The sequence below is a fragment of the Furipterus horrens genome, unplaced genomic scaffold (genome assembly GCF_987537825.1).
Source record: "Furipterus horrens unplaced genomic scaffold, mFurHor1.1.pri manual_scaffold_4, whole genome shotgun sequence".
NCBI lineage: Eukaryota > Metazoa > Chordata > Mammalia > Chiroptera > Furipteridae > Furipterus > Furipterus horrens.
Window position 1 is genome coordinate 194,011,951 of NW_028327174.1, and position 13,905 is coordinate 194,025,855.

Below are 13,905 nucleotides of genomic sequence, written 5' to 3' on the forward strand. Positions count from 1 at the left end.
AGGCTGGAGTGAGGTAATGCTTACAAAGTGCTTATCACAGAGCTGGCGCGGGGACAATGCCTGTCATTATAAACTGCTGCCTGCGCTGTTGTTTTTAACTGGGGACACACCTCTCCACCTTCACCTCTCCCCTTGCCGCTGAGTTCCTGTTGTTGACATCCTCCTCTCCAGCTAGTGCAGGGATTTTGAGTATTTATATCCCTGCTGGAATGTCTCTCTGCATTGTCCAGTTAATTACCTGATTGAATGAAGACAAACAATTTCACTTCCTTTCCTGTTGGAGAGCAGGAAGTGGCCTGGTGATATCTTTACTGTGATTGAGATGATTATTGAACTATTTGGTGACCAGGATGCCTTTTCCCCACTGTCCCCGCCCCCAACCCCTTCCCTACAGAGGTCTGCTCTACCTTAGAACAGCTCCGCAATAAATCAGGCAGCAGCCACGTGCTTGGGAAACATACATCTTGTTGAGGATGCTGATGGCTTTGGCCACATGTTTCTGTCAGTGCCAACTTGCTGTTTTGGCACCTTCTTGTCCATTCACGGAGGGATGGTTGAGGATGCGTTTTAAATATTTAGAACGACCCACCTGTGTATATACTGGGTGGGTGGAACTGGCTGATGAAGTGCAAATCAATAACCAGGGTGTAGGGAGAAGGCTTCCATGGGGAGGAGCATCAGCTCTTCTCCATGCCTTGATGGTGTTGCAGGCACTGGGTTCTGGGCAGGACAGCGCAGCGGTTAGGGGCCTGGGTTCTGAATGGATATGCCGGGGGCTTCCAATCTCTGCCTTGCCCCTCAGTCACTGCATGAATTAGGGCAGCCACTTAACTTGTCCTTGGCCCTAAAGTGAGGGGTACAATGGCACCTGCTTGCTAGGAATGTTGTAAGAATTGTGCCTTGCACTATGCCAGCATGTGGTAAGTACTCCTACAAGTAAGCCTTTATTTTTACTCAAAGACCTTAAAAAAACCCCTCACCTTCTCTATCCCAAGACCCTCCCCAGTCTGACTTCCCAGCCTCACCTTCTTCTCTCCAGTAACACCCAGGACCAACATGCCCCGGCCCCTCTCTCTTCTGGCTCCTGCTTGGGCAGTCCCCTCCACATGGATGTCCCCTACCATATCTTTGCTCCTCCTTTTCCCTTCAGAATGACCTCAGGCACTGAAGCGCAGGGCCTTGTGACATCCTTGCTATGCCTGTGTCTGCCACCATCGCTGGCCCAAGTGTGTTTCATGGAATGGCAGTTTGGGGAAATGCTTTGTTGAACGGAGGTTTGGAAAAGGCTGCATACTTTATTTATGCCAATTCACACAGTCCCAATCCACATTAAAGGCTTTGAGAAGTCCTGCAGTAAAGAAACCCGCTGAGCTTTGTTGACCCCAGAACTCTTCAAACCTCAGACCGCAGGATATCCTCTCCTTGGAATACCTATTGACAAGGCTTTGTGACCTTCCTAGGGATGTGGCATTGTGACATCTATGTCATATTTTGATGCTATTTCCCATTTTACATCAGGGAAACCAAGGCCCAAAGGGCTCAGTAACTGGCCCTTGGTAAACCCATGTGCCCCTCCATCACCTCATGGATCAGTTGACGGGTCCTTTATGTGCATGTCCAGGGCCAGGTGATGAAGGAAGGCTGGTAGTGACAGCCAAGGAAGGACCTGCTCTCAAAGAGCTTTTGGCCTTTCAGGGTATAAGTTTGACACGTGTGTAGAGAGAGATCAGCCGCCAATCCTGTATCCCTGAGCCCTAGTGTAATGGGAGCCCTGGCCCTGTCTGTATCCCCGCCAAGGAAGGACAGGAGAGGCAGATGTCCTCGGGCCAGGGATCCCAGAACCCAGCCCCTCCTGCCTTCCACCCCATCCCCGTGGGTTAGTCCTGCAGGGGCATAGCCCAGGGAGGGGAGAGAAGGCAGCAAGGAAGGAGGACCCTTCTGTTTACCAATGCACAGGCTTCCCTTCCTTTCTGGGAGAAAGTGCTCTCTTTTAAGATTCCTCTTTTATTATCTGAAATTCTCAAGGGAGCAATTACCTGACGGTGGGAATTATCTGCTGTCTTTATTCTAGCGCCCGTCTGCCTGAGTTCCTTCTTGGAGTAATTGATTTCGGTAATTCAGAACTGAATATTGTTTTAGGAGAGGGTGCTGGTGCAGAGGCAGGGGGTGCCCACAAAGGCGTCTTCCGAGGTGCTGACGGCCAGCGGTGCTGCTGGTGATGGTTATGGTGGGGGTGGAGCAGCGACTGAATTAATGTATTTCTTACCTTTGAATTTTCTCTCTGTTGTACTGAAGGTGCGTGAGTTGCGCAGGAGCTTGCCTGACGGGGGAACTGGGGCAGGTTTGCTGTAGAAAATAAGGAGCTGAGAGGCAGGCATCAGGTCTGATGGGTTTGGTTACCTCTTGCCACAAGCAGGTCAGTCTTGGGCACTGGCCCTGCCTGACCATGGCCCTGGCCCTGGTCCTCACCCCCTGGCCTCCCAGAGAGCCAGGGAGGCAGTGACAACCCCTTGGAGAGCCTTTAGGGACTGCAGGTGCTGTGACTCGGCCTGACCTTTCTTCTGGGCAGACGGAGGTGCTGGCTCTGGATTCTGCCACCTGGGGCCCTGCTGTCCCCTGGGAGCAAGGACAGGTTAGAGAGCCTGGCTCAATGGGGACACAGAGAGCAAACAGCTTGAAGGGAGGACCTCAGCGTGAGGAGGCCCAAGGACAATGGGAAGCTGATCTGCTCAGTGGATAAAAAGGCAGTGGGGGGATTTTCTCCCCCAAATGGCACCCCTGGCTACTGCCCAGAGAAAGCCCAACTTCAGCTGTCTGAATGCCCGGGACATGAGAGGAAAAGCCTGGACTGGAAAGTTCCGCAGGCCTCTCGCTTCTGGGGCTTGTCTGGAGGAAGCAGCATGGTGCAGTGGCTCCTGTGGGACCTCTCCTCTCCCCTCTGCCTGCAGCCCTCCCTTCCCAGACCCACGGGGCACAGATTTGGGTCCCGTCCCAGAGGCGACCGGTCCTTTGTCGAACGACCACCCCCCCTGTGAGGCGTGGACATTGAACTTCCTTCCACTGCCTTCTGTCTGGGAGTCATGTGGCATTTTCATCCCCACTTTACGGATGAGAAAAACTGAGGCCCAGGGTGATCTGTCCAAGTTCCCACCTCATGCCGTCTCCTGACTCCTGCCTGGTCCAGGGCCTTGGAGGGCTCTAGTGGGGGGTTGGGAGCTCATGAGCTGCCCAGCAAGGAGAGGGAGGGCCCTCAGGGAGAGAGGGGGCTTCCTCTGTTTCCACCACAGCTCTTAGCTAGACTTGGTGCTGTGACCGGTTCCTTGAGTCTGTGTCCGACCACCTGCTAAACGGGGAAGCCCCTGAAAGACGGACTCTTTGTCACTTTGGGATCACCCCTCAGTGCCCAGCTCAGTGCTTACACAGGGATCAGCCAGGACTTTTTCAGGTACGAAGGCAAAAAGGCCCCTCAAACTGGCCAAAGTGTAAAGGATTGTATGGTCTCATGTGTCTAAAGAACCAAAGAAGCCGATGAGTTAGTGAGGATGTGATGTTTCTCACCTCCTGCTTCTGCCAGTTCTAAGCTGTTTCTCCCCTGAAGTGCAGGAGGGGGTCCCCAAGAAATATTGGGGTGCTGGTCCCAGAAGAAGGGGAAGCAAACACAGGCATAAACAACAGAAGATCCATAAACACATGATGTGCATGTCATGAATGGCTGGAAAAGTCAATGGATTTTTGCAGAAACTGTTTTTTGCCGAGAGAGGAATTTACACTGGGGGCGCAGTATCCAGGTGGCAGGCACATCATCTTCTGTAAGCGAAACAAAGCGGACACTGGGCGCCGAGGCGGATCGAAGCCACATCTTGCTTGGCTCAGCAGAAATATGTGCTCAGCGAATTGTGGCGAGTCTCAGTTCCAGGAGTGGTGGGGGCAGCGGGGCTTGTGTGGACCTATTTGCCGTCCCTCGTCCAGTCTGAGCTTTGGTGTTACAGACGTGCTTTGAAGGATTGAGAACTACTGGGCTGAACCTAAGTGATGTCAAAAGACTCCCGCAAACTTTAAAGGACCAAATATATGTGCTGGGAAGGCCTTTCTGGCCAATGTAATACTATCCTGTGGAATCGACGGATAAATTATAATATGATGGGATGTGAGGAAGGGGTGGTTGTTGGAGGCCTTTCTGTCCTTTGTCTGTGACAGCAGGGAGCTGCATAGTCCCTGCCTGGAGGGCCACATATTTATTGAGTGCCCGCCATATAACAGGTTGACTCCTACCTGGAGTCCACATATGTACACTGAGTGCCTACTATGTGCCGACACTGTGTTAGTGCTGATTGAGAGCTGGTATGATTTCAGGAGCTCCTGTAAACCAGCTCTGGTGTCTGAAATTCCACCGTTAGTGATTGATTCCTTTGGCTTAAATTTGCCCTCTCTAGTTTAGGTATTAGATACTAGCGGGGTACTGGATGGGAATCTCGTTCATTTCTAAGCCCTCCTTGGGTTGAAAGTTATTATTTGGCGTTAGAAGAAGAGTTAAACAGGGGACCAGGATACAACATTGGGCTGGTGGTGGAAGTCGAGGTTTGCACATTGTCTGTCATTGCGCCTACCCCACCCTGAGTGCTAAACTTAGCAACAGTCCAAAATTTTAGTCATAGAATCGCTTTTAGTGGTCATTGTTTTCCCAGTTTGGATCCTAAAGGCAAAACAAGAACTAAAGGTCCTTCCTGGCTCCGGCCTCCTTCTACAGCCTTCCAGATCCTTCCATCCAGATGGGCGGCTCCCACTCTGGCCGCCTGGGGTCGGTCAGCTGCTAGAGGAAGCTTCCAGAGCCACCCTCCCCCTCTCCCCAGCTGGGAGAACAGTTGTCTGCTTCTACCTGTTCACCTTTTGGCCCCTAGGAGCCCTTTCCCTGCTGAAAATATGGGCCACTGAGTGTTCAGCACACACTGACCCTCCCCTCACCCCACATAGGGTTAAAAGTATGTGTGGCCTCTGAAGTCCCCCTGGGTTCAGGGCCAGGCTTGATCCGCTGAGTGGCTGAGCCGCTCTTTGGTGACTTTCCCATCTGTAGAATGGGATCACAGTACTCACCCCAGTGGGCGCTGCTGACGTAGATGACGCAGGTCAGCTCCCTAGGCCTGGCCTGTAGAAGGAACTCAGTACTTGGTATCGTTGGTGATTACAGTATTGTTATTACTCAGGGCCTCTGCCCGTCTCCCCGGGGTGGGTACCAGCCTCCAGCTACCTGACCCTTGCCTTCCCAGACTTCACACTCTCCCGGCTTCTTGCATGCTGCTCTGTGGGTGCCTCCTGACCTTCCAAGGGTCCTGCCCTGGGTGCCTCCTTTTCTCACCTACCAGCTCGCACCTGGGAGCCCCATTCATGGCCCTAACCCTAACTGTAAATCTCTCACCCTAACCCTCTCTCCTGAGTCCCAGATGGAGAAGCGATTCTCACCAGGTGCTCTAAAGGCACATCAGCATGGGCGTCCCCTTCTTTCCACACTCCGCCGCCCTATCACCCCTCCCCATTGAACCTCCCTCTTTCCGATGAAGCTGCACTGGCCAGCCCCTGGGCCGGGGAACCCCAGGCCGGTGGTCGCCCTCTTCTCCTTCCTCCTTCGTGCAAGACTGGTCGTTCCCTTTGACACTGGCTCCCGGCTCCAGCCCTGTCCCCACTCTCCACTTGGGGATGACGCAGCCACAGCCACCTGTCATATAGGCTAGTTCCTGATCCCGCTCCACTCTGCCCCAGGGGAATGCTCTAAACCTCAGTCTGATGGAGTCGCTCCTCTGTTCCAGGGTCTGGAGGGGCTCCCTAGTTTCTGCAGGGTATAGTCTGGGCATCTCAGGTTGGCTTTCAGTGCCCTCCAAACTCTGGTAGGAGCCCCTTGTCCGCGGCTCCTTTCTCTGCGCCCATGAGCTCAGCCAGCTGAATGCTCCATGGCCTCCCACCTGTCCGGTTGCCATGACTTTGTTTTTGAGGATCCCCTGCCTGAAGTACCGTCCCCTCAGCCTTGTGCCTGCCTGTCAAGATCCTACCCTTGTGTGATCAAATTCACAAAGCCAGAGGACATACTGGTGTCTGTGTGGCCCAGCCCCCTGCCTCTAACCAGAATAACATGCCTGCTGTGGAATGTTCCTTCCATAGACTCTATAACATTTGCAGCTTGCTTGCTGGGGCTCAGCCCAGAAGTCTCTGGAGTCTATAGGAGAGGGGTCTGACCAGGCTAGGAGGGCTGCCTCTCCAGGGACAAATGGGTCTTGAGAGAAGGCTAGGATAGGGACCCCCGGATGTGGCACAGAGCTTGCTCTACTCCTCCTAATTCAGTACCTAGAAGGCCACCTGAGTTTCATGAGATGCAGGGAGTCTAGTGACTGCAAGCCCCCACTGTCTGTGCGGGGGGCCTCTGCTTCCCCACCTCTCTGTTGGGAGGTGACATTCCCGCTTCTCAGGATGGATTGAGCAATGGGGTGAACGAGAGCAAAACAGAAGTAGACAAATTAATAACTAACAGATGTCTATTGTTAATAGCTTAAAGATACCACCAGCACCCCACCCTCTGTCCCCAGGGAAGAGGAAACAGTGGAGCCCCTTAGAAGAGATTGATTCACAGCCAGCTTGAGACAGGTTTAGCAGAGAGGGTGACAGGTACTATGGTGGGTGTGGGTAAGGGGTAAGTGCCATTGCCAAGGCCACCAGCCTTTGAATTACTTTGACTCCCTGGGGTTTTCGTGGGGTGAGGACAATGGCTACCGAGTGAAAGGGGAGAATCAGAGGGGAACTTGGGTAGTGCTGTGAATCTGTCCCTGTCCCAGCTGCACCCAGACCCAGGCTGTCGTCCTCTGTCCTGCGTGACTGCGGGACGCTTCCAGCTGGACCCACTCCTGTGTGTGCTCCCCTCCAGTCTGCTCTTTAGCCGGCAGCCAACGTGCATGTGGTTTTATACTTTAATGTGGATTGGGTAGAATTGCTCCCGGCTCCCATTGTTCTTAGAACCACATGTGGTCCAGGCCTGAGCCCCACAGGCTGGACCCGCCCGGCTTCCATCCCCTTCCCCATCCTCACCGCCCTTCTGCCACTCCGGCCTCTCCTTCAGCCCCTTTCATACGTGCGGGCTCTGGACCCCTCATCTCCTTGGAGATTCTTGCTTCAGCTCTGGGACCATCTGTCTGAGAGAGGGAGACCCCTCCCCAGTTGACCCCCTGGATACTTGTTTTTTTCCTTTACAGCATGCATCACAGTTTCAACTTACATACATGTGTATGTGTTCTATCATGCTTTTTTGTGTTTCCCGTGGACTAAAAGCCCACGAGGGCAGGCTCCCTGTCTGGCTTTTCACTACTCGCACCGCCCTAGTTTCTGGTACATTGTAGGTCCCCAGCAAATATTTGTCAGAGGAAGGCATGGATGAGTGAATGAAGGCCTCACGAGGGGCCCAGCCCTCGGCTAGGGGGACCAGCCATCTCAGTTGCCCAGGACTCCCGGGGCGTGGAACCTTCCGTTTAAATTCAAGACAATTGCAGGGAAACCGGCCAAGTGTCCATCCCTAGAGGACTGGGGGTTTCGAGGTCCACATGCTCTTTAATGTTCACAGCCTTAGAAAGTCCCGTTTGTGGGTGCCTGGGCTTGTGCATGTCAGGGTGCCCGGACAGGCCTGTGTCATCCCTGGTCAGCATGTGGCCAGCTCTTCTCAACCCCACTTTGCAGATGAGATTGGCTTGATCCCCCCAGGCCAGGGTCCTTGCTCTGACTGCACAGCTGGCCCCCACATATGTCAGTCCGCGTGGGCAGCCGTAACAGAGTGGCACTGATTGGGGGTTTAAACTATAGAAATTTATTTTCTCACAGTTCTAGAGTCTGGAAGTCCGAGATCAAGGTGTCAGCAGGGTTGGTTTCCTCTGTCTCCTTGGCCTACAGGAGGGCACGCTCTTGCTGCCTCTTCATGTGGTGTCCTCTGTGCACATAGCCCCTTTTTCTAATTTCCTCTTCTGGTAGGGACTCTGGTCAGATCGGACTAGGCCCCATCCTAATGGCCTCATTGTAACTTAGTCGCCTATTTAAAGGGCTTATTTCCAAATACAGTAGCTCTCTGAGGGACTGGAGATTGGGATTTCAATATGTGAATTTTAGGGACCGCATTTCAGCCTATAATGTCATCCTAGGCCTGAGTGACACTTCCCCAATAGGACACCCCAGGTGGTGGTACCGGACAGGTGCAGCTTTACCCAGGACAAGAGGTCTCTACTTCTCGGGGGCCGGGCACCCCAAAGGTAGGTTCCAAACTTAAAAGTTTTAAGTTTTCTATGCCTCTATAATGTCTGTGTCTTTTCCTTTTCTTCCACATTTGCATATTCTTTCAAGAGAGAAACCATCTCTCTGTTCTCTCACCAAGCCCTGCTGGTTCTGTCTGGACAGCAGTTCCCAGCCCCCAGCCTCAAAGTTTTGGGGTACCTCGGGCTCCCTCCTGGTGCAACCAGCTCACTGCTCACCTCTGCCCTCTGATCCTGCTTGTCCTCACTGCATGGTCTTGGCTCCGGGGTCCTGTCCTTACTGAAGTAGCCCCTCCAGCCAGGCTGCCCTGAGCAGGAGCTGGTCTTGTTCCTGTGGCCCGAGGACTGGACCAGTACCTGCCACACTGTAATAATCAAAAAGGTTTGTGAAAAGCAGAAAGGAAGGTGTCCACAGAGCAGGCCTGGGTGGGGTGGGGGGGATGCTGGAAGAGACTGTGTATAGCTAAATCAGGCTACACCACTTCCTAGGTGACCTTGGACACGTCAGGTCGCTTCTCTGAGCCTTAGTTTACTCATCTGTAAAATGGAGAGGTAACAATGACCACCTTCTGGGATTGTTGAAAATGTGAAATGTCAGGAACTTATTTGAAGCATTCAGCATAGTGCCAGGCATGTACTAAGTGCTCCAGAGGGTTAACTTCTGTTATCTGGGCTTTAGCGAGTTCAGAGAAGAGTGTGTCTCTATAACAGATCTCTGGGCAGCTCTGAGGCTCACAATTTCCTGCCCCATCAAAGGCATGGTTGCGTGGCTGAGGTAGGAGGGGCCCCAGTGTTGCCTCCCAGCCCCTCTGTGGTATGTCTGCATCCCTTGCCTCCACTAAGCTTAACTGTCCCTCTTTGTCATGATAAGAATGAGTCTTTACAGACTCTGGCTCTTACCTAAGTCCCATCTCCTCTCCCTCCTGACCATCCAGCATCCTTTCAACACCCCTGGGAGGCAGGTCCTGTTATTAAACCCCTCCCCCCCATTTTGCAGAGGAGGAAGCAGAGGTTCAGAGAGGTGAAGTGATTTGCCTTGGGTCACACAGCTGGTAGCTGCAGAGCCCCCCAGGCTGCCTCCATGTTGGCTGGTCTCTGAGTCCCCCATGATACTAAGGTTTAGGTATGGGCTGATGGGAGGGTAGGATTGAGATGAGCTTTTTGCCTTTTTCCCCCTTTTTTCTCTTTTTCTTTCCTTCTCCCTCCCTTCTTTCCTTCCTTCCTTCCTTCCTTCCTTCTTTCCTTCCTTCCTCCCTCCCTCCCTCCCTTCCTTCCTTCCTTCCTTCCTTCCTTCCTTCCTTCCTTCCTTCCTTCCTTCCTTCCTCCTCTTTACTTTCTTCACTTTCTTTCGGTTATGGTTGCTCTGAATTCTGAGGCCACCAGGAGCAGGGGGTCTAGGTCAAATCTGACCTGCAGCCCTATGTGACATGACCTGTATGGTGTGTGTTAGTTTTAAAATGTGAATTAGTTACCTACTAGTTAACAGTCAGGAGGTTTTCAAATTAAAATATGGTAGCTGCTCTGACCCTGGTTGGTGTGGCTCAGCTGGTTGGAGCGTCATCCCATATACCGAAAGGTTGCGGGTTCAATTTCTGGTCCGGGCACGTGCCTAAGTTGCAAGTTTGATCCCCAGTAAGGGAGCTTACATGAGGCAACCAATCGATGTTTCTGTGTTAGATCTGTGTCTTTCTCCTCCACCCCTTTCCTCTCTCTCTAAAAGCAATGGGAAAAAAAAAAAAAGTCCTTGTACGAGGATTAAAAAAAAAAAAAATCTGGTAGCTGTTCTGGAAATCAGATCATCTGGCCACCCCGGGCCTGCTTTTCAGTAGCTGCTTGGTGGGCTGTGGCGTGCCTGCTCCGTTTAGCTTGTCCAGCTCACTTCGTTCATCCTCTTCCCTTCCTGGCTCACACCAGCATTTGTGTTCTTGATTCCTGGGCTGGGTGAGCAACAGGCTGGGGCTCGCATCGCAGGGTGGGCCCAGGTGCACCTCTGAGGAGCTCATGGCTGGCAAGGGCAGGCAGAATCACAATTCAAGGCAAAATGAGGGGGCCCAGAGATGTTCAGACAGTGCTCGGGGCTTCCAGAAATAGTCATGTGGCCAGTAGGACATCCATGGACTGGGCACACGTTTCATGAGCTCCCGCTCTGTGCCCGCCACTGGCCAACCCTGGAGGCTACAGAGAGGTATTTGGGACACAGACGGCCCTCAAAGAGCCTGCATTTTAGGGAGTGAGGGTGCCTGGAATGGGCTTTCAGGGAGCAGGTACAGGAAAGTGCAGAGACATTCTAGGCAGAGGAAATAGCATGAGCAGAGGTTCAAAGCTAGGACCTCAGCAGGGTTCCCAGTTTGAGCTTTAGTTGGGTGGCTCCACCTTTCTGCCCCCCTCACGGGAGCCAGGCTGGAACTTGCCTGAGAATGAGGAGGGAACAGGGAGATAGACCCTGGACCAGCGCTGAATTTGGGGGACAAAGTTCAGTGTGTTTTTAATTCCTAAAGGCTTTTAATCCATTCTTTTTTTTAAAAAATAAACTTTATCTTTTAGAGCAGTTTTAGGTTCATAGTGAAATTGAGCAGGGAGTACAGAGAGTTCCCATATATTTCCCCACCTCCCCCAGCCTCTACTACCAATGTCCTACACTGTAATCTGTTTCCTAGTATATAAAAGCAGCATATTCCATGATTTAAAATAAAATCAAACGTTACCAAAGGGTATAAAGTGAAAACGAAACCTCTCCTTTTCTTGCCCCTACTCAACCCGCACACAAATACATACACACATAACACACACAGTACACACACACAAACACACACATGGACACACACACATACATACACATACAAATATGCACACATACACAAATACATATATACACAACACACACAAACATAGACAGAAGCACACACACATACACACAAACGCATACTCACATACGCAGTCCCCAGAGTAACCAGCGTTTATTTTTTGGAAGCCTATGCGAGAACCTGTTTCCATGCTCCCAGGGACCTACCCATTCAGGGGTCGTCCCACATACCGTGCAGCGTCACCTGGCTGTGCACCGTGCTGCAGAACAGCCACAAGGATTCCATTTTCAGAGGGGACTGTAATTCATTCAGCCAGGCTTCCAGTGATAGACATGAGTATTTTTCACAGCGTTTTTTTCATGCTGCAAACAAGGATGCGTAACGACCCTTGTACGCCTGTTCTTGCATGCTTGTGAGAGTTTCTCTGGATAGGATGTTGAAGAGACTATATAAATTAAAAACGGACAATTTATGAATTTTAATTTCTGATACACGTTGTTGAGTTGCCCTCCATGGAAGTGTGGCAGTTTCCACTTCTGCCCATGGTGGGTGAGAGTTGATGTGGTCATGAACTTCTCCAGTATCAAGAGCTGGGCTGGGCTAGGGCTGGGGTAGGGTTTGGGTGGACTCCAAGGGGTGGGACTCAGCTGGGGTGAGGGACTCAGGAGGCATCTGGAGTGTGTTTTTCTCTGTGCTCGTCTGTGCTATCATATATCTTGGAATCCTTAGAAAATTTATGAATCTGTTTAACAATTAAAAAAATAATTTATTCTGCAACTTGTCCTTTTTTGTTCAATAAGACATGTTAGGCCCTGGACAGGTGGTTCAGCTGGTTGGAGTGTTGTCCCGTACACCAAAAGGTTGCAGGTTTGACCCCCAGTCAGGGCACATACATAGGTTGCGGGTTCGATCCTCTGTCAGGGTGTGCATGGAGGGCAACCCCTCGATGTTTCTCTCTCACTTTGATGTTTTTATCTCTCTCTCTCTCCCTTTCTTTCTCTCTCAGATCAGTAAACACACCCTAGAGCAGCGGTTCTCAACCTGTGGGTCGCGACCCTTTTGGGGGTTGAACGACCCTTTCACAGGGGTCACCAAAGACCATTGGAAAACACATATATAATTACATATTGTTTTTGTGATTAATCATTATGCTTTAATTATGTTCAATCTGTAACAATGAAAATACATCCTGCATATCAGATATTTACATTACGATTCATAACAGTAGCAAAATTACAGTTATGAAGTAGCAACGAAAATAATTTTATGGTTGACGGTCACCACAACATGAGGAAGTGTATTAAAGGGTCGCGGCATTAGGAAGGTTGAGAACCACTGCTCTAGAGTAAGGATTTAGGAAAACATATTTTGGAGAGGTTTCCCTAGTTGCACATGGACTGCTACCTTGCTATTTCTTTTTGATGTATAGCGCTTTCTGCAGTCAAGGGTGCGGTGTGTTTGATTTAACCACCCTCTGTGGGTGTCCGAGGCCCACACTGTGTTTCAGGGAGCACCCCTGTGGGCCTCATCAGGCTCAGGTGCCAGCGTCCCTTAGTCTGGAGGAAGCACATTTATTAGGAAAGTGGTTCTTCTTGCTGTGAGCTCAGAGAAGAAGTCATGGTTTTGCCTTGGCTTTGAACTCGTGTCTGGCACTTCTCTGGTACCTTCTTGAGTAACTTGTGGGTCCAGTGATGACTTTGTTCCTCCAGCCCATGCAATGCCAATTCCTAGTCCCTCTTAGCTATCCTGATGGACTGGTTGGGTGGGTCCCTGTCCGTTGATCCCGGGGCAGCTGTCCCGTCTTTGTATGAGTAGACATACTTCTGGTAGAAGGTTGGCAACAAACCACAGGCTCACTCATTCATCGGCCAGCGTGATTTTCCTCATCTTTCCTTTTGGAAGAGTACCGTGGGGTCTCTGGGTCTGGCTGGGGGTTTGGTAGTGCGGTGGATGAGGAAAAGACTCATTCAGGCCCTACCCACAGGCAGTGCTAGTGGCCATTCCTGGTGCTAAGAGCGAGGAAGCACTGGAAGTCTTTTGACTCTTCAGGGGGTGGGCAGTCAGGAAAGGCTTCCTGGAGGAGGTGGTACTAGAGACAGTGGGGTTTGGAGATGAATCTCTGGATTCTGAGGGAGCCCCTGGGCATGGCAGGGAAGGCGGGGAGGGGTATGTGGAGAAGCCTGGCCAAATCTTCTTTAGACTCTCTGACCACTTGTGGTTGCATGGGGGACCACTTGGGGGCTGAAAGATGCTACTGGGGTGATTTGGAGCCAGATAAACTGGGCTCAAACCCTGGCTTTGTCAGTTTTCAGTTGTGCCTCCTTGGACCAATCACTTAACTTCTCTGAGCCTCAGTTACCTTGTCCGTAAAATGGGAGTCTGTAAGGCCTCAATTACAGGGCTCTCAGAGGTGTAGCCTGAGCTCTTGCCTGAACACTGGTCGGCACAGACCTGCACAAGGTAACTGGTATAGGGTACCATGCAGGTGACTCAATCACCTGGGCATGCGATGATGACTAAATTTGGCAGTGGGTTCCGGGTGAGGCCAGAGACACTTTCTGCATAGAGTTCATAGGTAATGGATGGACTCATGCTTGTGAAGGTGACAAAGGTGACAGTGTTGACTTCCTTTCCCTCCCAGGTCTCCTTCCCACCTGGGGAGCACTATAAAAAGAGATCCCTTCAGGGACAGTGGATAGGTCATGAGTCTTTGAGGACAGAACCCAGGTTGAAAGGTGGCCATGGGGGATCTGGGAGGGGAAGAGCCCAGACTGCTGGTGGCAGAGGGAGGCGAGGATTGCCAGCCGGCTGCTAGGCATGGTGCTACA

General features: G+C 51.6%; 1 protein-coding gene across 3 annotated transcripts in view; it reads left to right on the plus strand.

The window, feature by feature from the left end:
* Window positions 1–13,905, plus strand: part of DAB2IP (DAB2 interacting protein) — a 182,887-nt gene that overhangs the window by 31,872 nt on the left and 137,110 nt on the right. The window lies entirely within an intron of this gene.